General features: G+C 42.0%; 1 protein-coding gene across 3 annotated transcripts in view; it reads right to left on the bottom strand.

Moving 5' to 3' along the window:
- LOC116848238 (octopamine receptor Oamb) overlaps positions 1 to 14338 on the bottom strand; it is a 72702-nt gene that overhangs the window by 49513 nt on the left and 8851 nt on the right. The window contains exon 1 of one of the 3 annotated variants that reach the window (XM_032824123.1): positions 7042 to 7778. The exons of 1 other annotated variant lie outside the window; for it this stretch is intronic. The gene's annotated coding sequence lies outside the window, so the exon portion shown is untranslated. Of the gene's footprint in view, positions 1 to 7041; positions 7779 to 14338 lie in introns of those variants that run through there. One more of the 3 variants, XM_032824121.1, reaches the window with a different exon arrangement.

Raw genomic sequence — 14338 nt, 5'->3', positions numbered from 1 at the left:
AGAGAGAGAGAGAGAGAGAGAGAGAGAGAGAGAGAAAGGGAGAGAGAGAGAGAGAGAAAGGGAGACAGCGTAATTCATCAAGCACTCTGGGAAGATTTCCTTCAGACGCAGCAGAAATTAAGCATGATATAATTTTAGTTTAAACAAAAAAGATTACATCTGAGAATACGATTTTATTTAACCCTTTAGAACATAGGCGAAAGGGTTAAAGGGCGGATCGATTTCGCCGGTTACTCTAATATACCACTGCGTTCTCATTCTTTCGCGTCGTGCCACCCGATGTCCATTTTCGCCCAACGAATTCTGCGCGATTCTACTCTACATTTACGCCGGGAGAAGAGGACCCTGCCGTTCCTTCGTACTCCTTTTGCTCTTTCACCTGCCTATCAAATGAAGGAAATTGCATGCCGCGGGAAAGTATTTGTTCTGCGACGTGATGTATGTGTTCGCGCAGGAAATCCCGCCAGTCAAACGACGATAATTCACGCGGCTCTCGCGAGCAGGAAATTACTCGCGCGCCGATCGCGACGATACCCACGAGCGATTTTCGGCCGCGATTTTATCCGCCGCCGCTGATCGTCTCGATTTCGCGCTGGTCGTTTCGTCCGCGAAAGACGTGGAACTCGATAAAACGGAACGGCTCCGTCGAAATGAGCGTACGGAGAAAATAAATAGGCAGACAGCGCCCGCGCCGTCTTCGAAACTTTGAACGCTGTACGTCTTAATAATGAAACATCGTGGGCGAAGTTCCCGAGCTGAAATGTTAGGGCGCACAAGAGATTAAGTTGAATCAAATATTTATCTTTTTTCCCGGAGCGATTCGCCCGGAGACCCCTTTTAATATCCGACATGAAATAATTGCGTAATTACAACTCCGTTTAAACACGCGCCAACGGAAGCCGGATCCGAATTTAATGAGAGATACGCGTCCATCGTGCGCCGTTGAGCGCCTCTTTATACACAGGCCGTTCCCGAAACGTCGCGTTCGGAGTGAATCTCGCTCTGGGAAGTTTCTCAAACGCAACTGAAATTGTCCTTACTCGCCGGAAACTTTGGGTCTCGTTCCCGGAAACGCAGCGGAAGGTCGCCGGCTCGCTTTTTGAATCGCTCATCATTCAGATTCCGCTTCTGTCTTTGCGTTTTCGCACGCAGATAGAATCTGCGGATGAAAGAGAAGCGCATCATATTCATGGTTTGCGCGCTTTTCGATCGCAGATGTGCACGCGCGTCCGTATCCTTTCGCTAACAATTTTGTTTTTTAAAAGCACAAATTTTTTTACTTTCATTGAATAAATTAATATAATGTAGGTTTAGCAAAGAAGTTAAAAGTTTTACGTTTGGATTCACAGGGCCGGGGCACTGATGTCTCACTGGAGTTTTTAGGACATATTCGTGCGCGCGCAGAAATCACACAGCACGATAAGGGTGCAAAATAAAACTGAGAGGAGCGACATTCCGACGAAATTCGTAATCCTGTGAGAACGAAGGAGAACGAAGGCAACGTCTCTCGCCGAGACGCGTCGCCGTAAGTGCACGGCCAATAAAGTGATGACGATAATACGAGTGAGCGGCGTAACTTCGCCGGGAGATTAATGGATGGTTTGGTGCGCGAAACACGAAGCACGATCGAGTGGCGATGAGGGATTTAAAAAAAGGAAACCACACAAGCCGGAGACACACGCTGCTTATCATTCCGCGGTTGCTCGGGTATCGGGATGAATGGAGGAGGCCGGCGAAACATACTCCCTGGGAAACTTAATCAACGAGCTTAATCGATAGCTGAACTCAACGAACGTACAGTCGGTGAAAGAATCGCAACGCCATTTTCCCGATAATATTGGAAAGGGAAGTCTTGCTGATTTAACAAATTAGCAGTGTCCGCAAATGACTCCGCAGTGGAAACAAATGGTTTGTTACTTTTGACTTGCTGCTCTAAGCAACGCTTCGGAGACACAATCATAACCTAACATAAACAGACGAAAACTGTGTTCTATCTGTTTCCCCAATAATCATCAAACAGCAAACGTGCTTTCGTTCTGATATAACCGAGACATTCTCGAATCGAACTTTTGATCCTACTTTCAGCCTCACTATTCCATTCAACATCTATTTTGATACTTTGAAATATCTTTTGGTGCTATTTAACTGAGTCGAAATTTTGATCTTACTTTCAGCCTCATCCCATTCAACGCCTATTTTGATGCTGAAGAAAGTGGAAAGGGAAATTTAAAACATTATTAGAGTCAAGGTAGGAGTAAATTAGAATTAATTTATGCATAATTTAGAATTAAGATTAGAAATTTAGAATTTTGCATACATTAATTTTAGAATTAATATATGCATAATTAGAATTAAACTTACTTTGCTAACTTAGCTTTTACTGTGTTGTAGAATTCAAGATTTAGCATAGGGCTAAAATTTCGATTCAGGTTTGCCTCGGTGAACAAATTTCGCAACACACGTTCGGATAGGAGAGAGTTCATTGTACAGCTATTATCCAAATTTTTCTGTCGCACATCGAATGCGTTCTGCGCCCTGACGAAAGAGCCACGATCTTTCCGCATTTCTGGCTTTATGAGGCACCGCGGCCCCTCTCATTTCTCATCGCGAAGTTTCGTGCAATGTTCTCGCGCAAGAGAGAATATAAAATTCGTTCCGCGCATATACGCGATGGTCACGCGCGAGATTAAAGAACTTTCGGTCGGGTGCACGAATCTTGAAAAGGAAAAAAAGAACGAGACGAAAGAGAATACTCGCTATCTCTCTTCTGCTTTTTTTTTTTTTTGCGCGATGCACCGACCGAAGGACGCGCCGCGAGCACGCCCGCAAACAAGAGCACGTAGAAGGTCGCGCAGAAGCCCGGCGTCAGCAATTAAGAGTTATATCGGCCGCGCGGTGATCGATATAACGAGCGGGGTAATTGTTGACGACAAAAGATCCGACGATACGCGAAGTCCGAGCGCATATTTCATTATACGAGCGAGCGGCAGAGTGACTGCGGCCGATATGCAAATTATCTCGCTCCTCGGCGAGAGTCGCCGCGCGAACTCGCTTTTTCACCCTTTACACTGGGCAGCGATAAATATGGTCATACGCGCGCGCGTGTCGTTATCGGATTCGTCGATTTGCATTAACTTCGCGACGCGCGAGAACTACGCGATTTCGCGTTCGCAGCTGTAAAAATGAATGAGTACGCAAGTCGAAAGTTTTGACTTCACATTGAGCTCGAGATATTTTCCAATCTATGGATATACAGGATTCGGCAACAAAAACTTTCCACCCCGATTATTTGATCCCTATTGTTATTTGAGATTTTTTGAGATACCCCAATTAAGGGGACTGGAGGGTCAGATTGCCTGAAATCGTGCTTGTTTTTTCACAATTTTTTATGACAAACTGAATGAATATGCGAAAGTGTTATTTTGACGTGTATTTATACAACATGTAAAGAGAAGAAAAATATAATTTTAATAATCAAATACTCAATATAAGTGTATGGTATATGCAGTTAAAATATATTTCGTTTTTCTTTTCAAGGTCATCATTTTACAGTAATATCTGGACTCTCGGTGGTTCAATTAAGTTGAGTTTTAGGTAGAAAATTTCCTTGTCGTTATCGTGTGAACCACTATAATAGAAATTAAATAAAAGTTAACAAAATTGCAAATATCTTAATGGAATATTATTAAATTTTCAATTTTTTATAGTAAAAAAATTAATATTTTAAAATTAAATATTTTCACGAGTTTGTCAGTAGTTCACACGATAACGTGTGTTTGATCATCAATATTATATTTTTCTTCTCTTTATATGTTATATGTTGTCCTTATATGTGTATGTTGTATAAATACAAGTCAGAATAACATTTTCGTATATTCATTCAGTTTGTCGTAAAAAAATTGTAAAAAAACAACCACAAGTTTCAGGCAATCTGACCCTCCAGTCTCCTTAAGGGGATAAAGCAACGTAGTTAAATTTATCACAGTCATATAGTCTTCTTGAAAACAATATTGACGTGTATCGACAATTTTGAAAAAAATCAATTGGTTACAGAATAATCGGAAAGTTTTCATTAATGGATTTTGTGTATAACAGAATGTCTCTCTGTATGCTTCCTATTAACTCCCAAATACTTTAAGCGATTTGGACAAAAATTTGAAATTATAATTTTAGTTAGATCAATCATTTCTTCTCTCAGTATAAATATGTAATTTGGATTTGAATAAGCGCTTTGGTGTAACAGAGGAAGTGACAGACGAAGCGCGTCTCTCTCTCTATTCTACGTCGCGATTTATCAACCGTTTCTCGCGGATGAACAAACATCATCGTCGCCAACTTGCGACACAAGGGGACACGTATGTCCAACTAATTAGTGGATAATCTCCGTTAACGAAGTTACGAGTGAAGTTTATCGCCACATCGCTAATTGCTCGTTTGTCACGGGATAATGATGAAGTGTCCCCCGGTGCTATACTGGCCGGCGAAATCGCCGGCGGAAAATCGCTGCTCGCGACCAACGAATAATTAGATTCCGCGTGTCGCGGAATTGTTCACGAGCGCGATTATTAGCACGCGATACGTAACTCGCTCGATCATTCTTTTTGTTTGCTTCTCGTTCTGTCGTACGCCGAAGTCTCTTGATCGCGTCTCCTAAGCGAAATCACGGAGACGCGGGCGCCTCGGCAGCTTTTCTCTGCTAAAGCAACGATTCGGAGGTGGCAATTAGCGCGCTATTCGACTCATCGATATTCATGCTACTTATCTATATAAATATTTCGTTCAAATATTAAGGAGGAGGAGGGCGTACTAGGTGGCGGCGGGGACGCCGTGCGTTCGAGATCTGCGTATCTTTTTGTTCCGGAGAGAGACAAATATCGAGAGGTTTTACTAGGCCGGGACTCGAACCCGGGTCTATGCCAGGCGACTGCTCTAAACCACTGAGCTACCTGACGCTCCACGCTCACGATACTTTCTTCTTCCTAGATAACGCTCAGAGATGCCGTTCGGAAGCGACATCTCTGGCGCGATCCCGAGCGCACGGCAACTACAAAGAGAAACAATGTTACTGTACCAAATGGTACAGCTGTTAGTCTCTCAAAGCTAAAGGTTGCTGTCCTTTAAGACCTGCTGTCCATGTATGTCCGTCTTCACTGTTGCCCCTTTTCATCCGGTGCAAATAATACAAATAAGTCCCGGGATCGACACCAATTTTTTGGCAGCCCCCGGGAGCTTGGACGCAATGCGCCATGGGGGATCCACCATACAGCCACGTTTCGCTCATTGTCAATTGGTCGTAGTTATATACAAGAATGAGCTAACCCACAAAATCATGATTTTGTATTTTTTGTTAACAATGGATCAGTCAGTCTATATGTTTATCTACTTAACAAAGAAGATCTAAGTATAGCCACTTAGAACTAATTAAAAAGCAGTTTTTATTTTCTACTAGTTGCGTTATTTTTACTAATTGCGCCTTTTTTACTCATTTTGGGACAAGTTTCAAGTAATTAATACGGTAAGATCCATATTTACGTTTATTACTTGAAATTCACCTCAAGTGAGACATTTGAATTCAGAGTTTGATAAGAGCTTTTCAGTTAAATCGCAATTACAGACACATAAATGTCACATATATTATAATTCAACTAAAACTGTCTACCTCTGAATAAAATTTTGAATATCTCACATAAAACAAATTTCAAGTGACAACTTAATACTAGCTTCCGAGTCAGATGTGACTTCTTTACAAACATAATAAATGTCATGCATATCATATGATTGAATTAAAAAGCTTCGATCCAATTCCGAATTCAGGTCTGAGTATCTCATGTCAAACGAGTAACAAATATTAACACGCACTTTAGGCAAGTAAATGATTTCCTTATACGGAAAAATGCTCGACCAAGTGTTGGCTCCACAACAACAATTACGTCTGTAAGTTGCTTTCGAGCTGGCGCAATAAAGTCGGACGCGTTTATAAGCATCCAGATGAATGGAATGGATGCGTCCACCCTGATTTACGACGTTAATTTTCCGATTCGGCAGAATCGCGGAAACTGAAGCTACTCCACAGTTATCAAACGCGCATTTAAACAATGGAATGTAGTCGCGGGGCTAGAGATACTTTTTATTTCGTAGCCACCGCAGATTTATTTCCATGCGGGTCAAAGGGGATAATGGTAGTGGTGCCGTACGGCGATGAAATTCTCTCCGTCGCGTCCTCGGTGTGGCGAGGAGGAGAGAAAAATTAACTGCTCGATGTCGCTATTCGCTTTTCATCTCGCTTAGTGGAGTTATTTAATCCAGAATTGTAACGTTAATGTAACGATTCCACTTTAGCTAATCGTCGATTTGGCTAAAAATCAATCTGCAAGTCGGACCTCGGAATGAACATTGTCGCCACCACCGCGTCTCGGAAATAACTCACAATTACTCCGCGGTGGAGAAAAAGATCAGAAGACATTAGATATATCGCGTCCGTCAATTTTCCTCGAGAAATGACGAAGCTCTCCTTTATATCCGGCCACTTCTTAACGACTATTATTCCCGACGATGGATACTCGCGAAGCGTTTCATCGCGGGACAGGCATTATTTCCGTTATCAGGTTGAGTTTGAGTTTCCAAAGAAACGAATTCAGGCAATGCAGGTGGCAAAATGGTTCTTTTACGCGCGAAATTCCGCCTAAGATCACAAGCTAAGGCGAAATATCCGCGTCGCAAACTGTTCGATGCAATTTTCACGCGATACGCAGAGTCAATGTAGCAAAAAGAAGACAAACAAGCCTATTATACGAGAAAAAAAAACATTTTTAATTGAATTAACCAATTTCTGATGAGATATGAATGAAGCAGAAAATCCAGGTAGCTTCAGTCGGGATATCTGGTTTGTGTTCATATTTCGTCAGAAATATTCGCTTAATCCAACCAATCGCAAGGAGAAATTAATTGCACCAGGGGAACGACGATTGCCACCGGCCGGCCGGTCGGTCTGCAAGTAGTCGCGGCCGTAATATGGTCCGCCGCGTCCTTCGCCGTCTTTACCTACTTAGCGCCGGACTGCCGCCGCGTCAGGCCGAAGTTCCTCTGCCGGCGTTCTCCTGCCGGCTCATCCTGTTGCATGCCACGCTAACACCTGCCAATCACTCCGAGCGATTGACAGCACGATCTGAGAACACCTGTGCGCCACATGGATACCTAACGTGTCAAGCTAGTCCTCGTCGTTCGGCGATTCTCTCGCCTCCCCCGCCGGCATCTACATCGACACCGGTCGATCGGCCGGTCGATCGAGCGGTTCCCTCTCCTCCACCTCTTCCGTTTTTGTCGTCTCTCGCGGATTTTCCCGCGGGGGACCGGCCATTTGGCCTGAGGTGGCTACTCCTCTTCCGCGACTTTGGAAACGCGTAATATGGAATCGCGTCCGCGTGCCGCCGATGTGCGCCGACGTCTGCGACGGGGAGGAAAAGAGTTTGGCGGCGAACCGGCGGAAGTCCTGAGGGACGAGCGAGAGGAGCGAGAGAGATTCGTCCCGAACGCGTCGCGAGTGACGAGCGCACTGAGGATCCGGGCGTCCCGTGCGACTGCAGCCGCATGCGCGATGCAGGGTGCAGGCATATCTTTGGCGCCGTGTCCCGTGTTCTGTCCCGCCAACGGGGGTCCCTCGCTGGATCTCTCGGTAGGCTGGGCAAACGCACGCGTTGGTGTACTGCTCGTGACCCGTTAATACCCGCGTTTCGGAGGCGAGGAAGAGAAGACGAACGAGAAGAATCCGGGATGCGAAATTGAGTTTCGGAGACTGACGCGTTCGGGCAGGCTAGTTTTACGTTTCTTTCGATACACGACAGTTTCACGAAGGAATCTCTCCCTTTTTCAATTTCGTCTCTGCTTTTCTGCGCAGCTGAAGGACAGATTACTCTCGCAAAATATAGAAGGTAAAATAGTTTTTGAGATACTAATCAAATAGAGAAGGAGGAATGTCCAAGAAAAGCTTTATAATCGTGTTTTCTTTTTTTTTATCGGTATCATAAGAGTCATTTTATTCTTTTCTATACTGTGGGAGAAAATATCGAGGAAATGAAAAATATTTTTTCAAATACTAATAACACATATATATTTATACTTATATTTTTTATATTTACTTATATTTTATTTATATATATTACTTAAACATTACTTATATTTTATATATATATATATGTGTATTTATATATATGTATTTATATATTAATGTTTACAAATATAAAATATTTTTCAAGAAAATTTAACCGAAAATTTACATTTTCATAAAACATTGGTTTTTCATGAGAGCAATTGTTAATTCTATTTAAATAAACGAATTTAGATTGCAATAAATATATTATTGATACCTATGGAATAAATAATTTCATTTCCTCTCTCTTCTCTCAGTGTAGTTTTCTTACACTGATAGAGAAACGGGCTACGTTCGATTTTCGTTAATGTACAACTTCGAGCTATCGAAGATGTAATTGTGACAGAAGCGTTTAGCATTCGTGAGCAATTTGATGCGATTGAGGCTTTCCTGGCTATTCCCTCTTTCCCTTTCGAGACATCTTTCCTCCCTCGCGTTAGAAATTAATCGTAGAGTTCGATAAAATTGCTTGCAAGACGAGTATTGGGATTACTAGATGTGCTGCGTTAAATGTCAACGACATCGTTCTTCAGCCATTTTTCTTCATTAAATGATGAGAATGCAGGGCGATTCTCTTCAGTTATCGATATATGCCGCGCTCAAGGCTCCGTATTCGTCGAAGCTGGCGTGTCTCGTCGGCCGCGTATGTCCCATAACAGGCCGAGATATTGGTAACATTATTTCCATATTTCCCAGCTGCGCCCCGCCGATAAAAGGACGGGACGGGAGTTTGCGGTTCGCTCGAGGAAATCGCCCTCGAGGAAATTTCTCCAGCGAGCCGCGAACAAAATTCGACTCAGGTCATCTCGGGACTGTTTGCGAACCGCCACGGCACGATAAGGCTCGTTGATGTGCGAAATTATTTCAGAAGGATGGTAGCCATAACTCGTGTGCACGCGCGAGTCATCATCGATCATTGTAGCCGCGCGTCGTTCGTGCAGAATAAAAATTATTGTGACTTCGTACAGTCGTGCGGGAAATGAGGCTTGAGCTTCGCATCAAAGAGAGAAATTACTTCTCTAGCGTCAGTAAAGGGTGCTTCAAAGAAACGTTAACAGTTGTATAAAGAATTTGTTCAATCAGAACAGTCAGTTCTGTTTTTTAAAAGGATTACTTCTACATTTTTTAGGAGCATCCTAAATATTCTGAAGGATGTGCATGTTTTAATATCACATGGAAACTGGACTTCTAATTAACGTCTCTAAATGCCAGGAAACGCGCAAAATGCCACTTGTAAGTTCTAAAGAAGAACCGACACAAAGTTAAGTAATAATAGTAAATAATAGAATCGAGACTGATACAGATTTTAGAGTATCAAAGTAGACGTTAAGTAGAACACTGAGGTCGAAAGGATAGAATCATAAAATTTCCAGTCGGGTTTCTATCGAGTATTTAAGAGAGAAACGACGAATCTTCTCAATAATTGCAAATTGATTCGTACTCAACTAGTAAATGTGATGTCACGTTTCGTAAACATTTTAGTCATTCTATACTTCGTTTCTGCACACTTCACAAACGTTGCTTCGAGAGCGAGTTTCTGAAAAGAGTGACCCACGTCATGGTCTGCGTTCGCGGTAACTAATGGATGAGCGAATCCGATTAAACGTCAACCGCGAATCTACTCCTCGTGTCGTTCAGCACCATATATTGCTCTATCATCTGAATACCGCACGTGTACGTTAATATCCTCGCGCGAAGAATGCGCTATTAAATATATAGCGTAACATAAAATCTACACGGAGAAAAATAATGTTGTTCTTTTAGCAAAATCATCGTTGCTACTACATATTCGTAGTGACATCAAAAATATTTAATTGACGTAACTGATTTTACAAATTATTCGTTATTAGAGCAGAAGTAGTTTCGTTGTCAGAATAGAAAAAATTTGTTGAGTGTATTTGACTTAAGAATTACGTCAATTTGCTATTGATACAAAATAATGTATCCTTAGCAAATTTATTTGCTACTGGAGCAAAACTGCAACTGCTTATATAAATCCATAATGTTTCTTATAGCAAAATAATTTGTAGATTCAGCAAATTATATCCAGCAAATAGTGATTAGTACTCTTAGCAAATCTTTTTGCTGTCCATATAATAATGAAAAAGATTTTGCTAGACCAGCAGAAAATTTGCTGGGCCAACAAATTATTTTTCTCCGTGCATATAAAATAGAATGTCTGTCTGACTGTTTCTTCCCTACAAGCCCGTAAACCCTTTGACCGATCAGAAACAAATTTTGCATAGTTACTCTTTAGAAGCCTGCGGAAAATATAGAGGCTACGTGCACATAGCACGTACATGGCATCTCTAGAAGCCTGCACATCGCACCTCCTCCCCTTAATTTCATCCTTTTGGCACTTTGCGATAATCCGGGCAAGTAGTTTCAGCTAAGTATGAAATAAATCACGCGCCGGCGATTTAAATCGAAAAGCTGGAAACTAAAAAAAGGAGAGAAAAAAGGAAGAATAAAGCGCGGTTTTATTCATTCATGCGTGCACGCTTAAAATGAAAATAATGAATGCGTTATTCGCGCCGGCGCTCTTCAATTTTCAGACACGGTTCGCTCGCGATCTCGTCGGACAACGACGATATTCATCATACCGGCTGGTTTTCGCCGAATCTCTCTCGATTCCCGCATGCGAGTGTTCGCGCGCGAGTACATTCGCGCTTTCCTGTTCACCGTTTCGCTCGCGTACCTCAGAGAGAGGGAGAGAGGGAGAAGTTACAGCGGGGTTCCGCGAATTTTTGGCCGGCCACGTTTTAACGAAATTCTCGAGAATCCGCCTACGCGCGCTTGTGTTTTCGCACGTATTTTACATACGTGCAGAGACACGCGTTCGCGGTATCACCCACGAGGGTGCTCGCGTGACGTCACTCATTGAGCGCGCCTTCGCCCGCTAATTACGAACGATCGCGATTTGCATCACAGAAACGAGACGTTTAAGGCAGCTTCCGCAAGACAGTGCGCGAGTTATGTACGTATGCATAGGATGCGCATCGCGATGTAAATGTATGCATTAATCCACGAAACGGGACTTGGCCTACACAACAATTATCTGTTTTTCTCCGCTTATTCCTACTCCCACGCGTCCGCGATGAAGGCGATGCGACGAGCCAGGGAATTATCGAACCGCGGCTGGTGTTTTCGCACTTTATGAAACAAGAATATCGTTGCTGTGTTTAATTATGTACTATCAACCAGAATTGAAACAATTAAATCTCTTTTTTTCTTTTACGAAAATAACCGGCGAACCGATAAAATTGTCACACATATAAAATCATAAGGAATTTCATAGTTGGGTGAATTTAAATATTGGAATTAATAATTCATCAGTGTATAATACCAATCACATAAAAAAATGTGGTTAATAATAATTAAATAATAATAATAGTAATAATTAAATAGTAATTAAATAATGTGGTTAATAATATATTTCATCATAAAATTATTTGTGATTTCGTACATGACGATTGATTAATTTCGATGATTGATTAGCCGGTTATTTCAGTGAAAGAAAATTTTCATGGATTAGCGTGCTCAACACTGCTGCTGTCAACTCATTTGACTGACGTTTATCACATGACGTGACATAACGTTTATCACAGTCATTATCACATGACATTTATATGATATTAACTATATTAAGGAAAGAAAGAAACGTTACTTCCGCGAATATCCATGAGACACCGATTATCCTCTTTTTCTTCGTGATGTCGTGAGAGAGCAGCGTTGATTAAAATTCCGTTTCCCGGCGAGTCCAGGTAATCTCTAGCTCATCATTCGGACTTCATTAAAATCCGCGAGTCGCGGACTCCATTATATGCTGGGACTGTTTCCACGCGAGGGTGCTCTTCTAAGCTATACTCGTGTTCGCGACTCTAACGATGTCGACGGGGTTTACAAATTACTGTGTACATACGTCGTTGTGAGCGACAGAGAAAGAGAGAGAGAGAGAGAGAGAGAGAGAGAGAGAGAGAGAGAGAGGGCGACGCGTATTCAGAGACTAGCAAACAAAACTTCACGTGTGACCGCGGTAACAAATGCTACCGCAATATATTGCAATTCAGTTGGTCGAAGTCTACGTAAATAAAAATCGCCGCTGCGTTCCGGAAACTCTGCGGAGGCGGGAGGCGGGAAAAAGGGACAGCAGTGGATATACTCTCGAGAGAAACGTCGATCGAGCGAATTAAGATTGCGGAACGGCGCAAATATCTGCGCGATTGAAGTCACGAATGGGGTAAAAGGCGAGAATGAGACGTGCCCGACGAAATAACCGTTCCGCCTCATCGTCCATTTTGCGCAATATTTCTCTCGACGTTTGTAAAATAAAAAGAAAAAGGGGAAACCCTCGCGCGTTCTTTCTCTTTCTCTCGCGACCTCTTCAGAAATAATTCCAAAACTTTACGAAGCGTGGATAAATCTTCCTCGCGACAATCATCGGCGACTCCGAGAAAGGGACTCGAGCAATTTAAGAAAAAAATATTTCTTAATGAAATAATAAATGAAATGTAAACGAATGAGAGGGTGCGAAATTTTCTTGAAAGCCGCGCGTCCGTCGAAATAAAGTTCACTGTTCTTGCACTGAGAAAAAAAATAATTGATGAATCAAACTTTAATTAAATTAAACTTATAGTTATTTTCAGAACTAATCATACTTTCTGTAATAAAATAGTGTGGAGTAATAACATCTATATAAAGTTATGTATATTATTATCAAAATTTAGTAAAATTTAATATAAAAGTAATTTCCTTGACCATTATTTATACTATCTAGTCTCTATGTGATTATAAATAATTACAAAAAATATACCAAATATTTTTTTCTCAGACCAACTCGGATCTTCGACAGTACTGAGTATGAATCGATTAAAACAATTTTTTAAAAAATTGCCAAATCAATAGACAAAATTAATCAATGGACGTGTACAAAATCACAAATAATTTCATCGACTGATAAAATTAATTATCAATGGCTAATAATTAATTTCAATCGATGTGAAACTAATTGTCAATCAGTACGTATAATCAATCGCGTCGAAGTTCGATTAAGAATTAATTTCATGAGATTCACTTGTGATTTTATACACGGCTGATTGATTCCGAAGATTGATTCGCCGATTGTTTCAATCGAAGAAGGTCAGTGTCCATGTCACTGATTTTTCGAGAGATCCGAGCGAATTTCAGCGGACGCGGTTACGCGCGATACTTCACTTCCGGAATTTCGCAGGGTGGTCCGTCGCAGCCCTCGAGTATCGGGCCTGGGTCGAGTGTCAATTAGAACTTGAAGGGCTGCCACGGGATGCAGTTGGCAGACGTAGTCGTGCGCAAAGTGCGATCTTAGCTTCCGCGCGTCTGTGTCCCGTTAATATTTATGTTGCGCACCTCAGATGTAGGTCGCGGTGCATAATGTTGATAAAGCCGCTAAGTTTGACCAGGGGTGGCAGCGGGAGGAGGGGGTGAGGTGAGCGTGGAGTAGGGATGCGCGGGGGTTGGCAAAAGAGGCCGCGAGAGCTTCCGGGGAAAAATGGGAGCCGCGAAAGAGAAAAAGAGAGGAAGAAAAAGAGAGAGAATGAGAAAGGGAGGAGAGTGAGAAGCAGGGAGAGAGGGAGAGAGAGAGACGCGCTTGACTGCGTGCGGAAAAACGTCAGGCCGGTGGAGCGTTAGGACGATATTATGTCACGCACCACCGAATATTTTATGATTACGGGGGGAAACTATCCAGAGCCGCGTTGTAATTACGAGCGCCGCTTGACGCGCTCGCGCGATTATACGCGATGCGCGAAATGACGCAGCCGCGACAGTTTATTACCCGTTATCTTCATTCTGCGCGGGAAATTAAACATCGCAACGATTAAGGGCCGACGTGTGCGCTTTTCGTTGTTAGAAGCGCGTCGAGGATGTCGCTGTTTCGGTCTGCGCGTTTTCGGTCCTATGCAGTCTGTCTCTCGGAAAGAGTGCTCTCTTAAAGTGAATCAGCAAAATATTGCTGATTAAATTAATGAAAGAAGTGTATCTCATAGATAATCAATGAATATTCACTGACTTTCAATAGAAACGATCCCTATTTAAAAAAAATATTATATAAGAATTATATTCTTATTTAAGAAATATATTATATATATTACTTATATTATATGTTACTTTATATATATATATATATATATATATATATATATATATATATATATA

This window comes from Odontomachus brunneus, unplaced genomic scaffold (genome assembly GCF_010583005.1).
Source record: "Odontomachus brunneus isolate Ranch 3 - 2012 unplaced genomic scaffold, Obru_v1 Obru_scaffold_092, whole genome shotgun sequence".
NCBI classification, from domain to species: domain Eukaryota; kingdom Metazoa; phylum Arthropoda; class Insecta; order Hymenoptera; family Formicidae; genus Odontomachus; species Odontomachus brunneus.
This window is presented reverse-complemented; position numbering and strand designations above follow the sequence as displayed.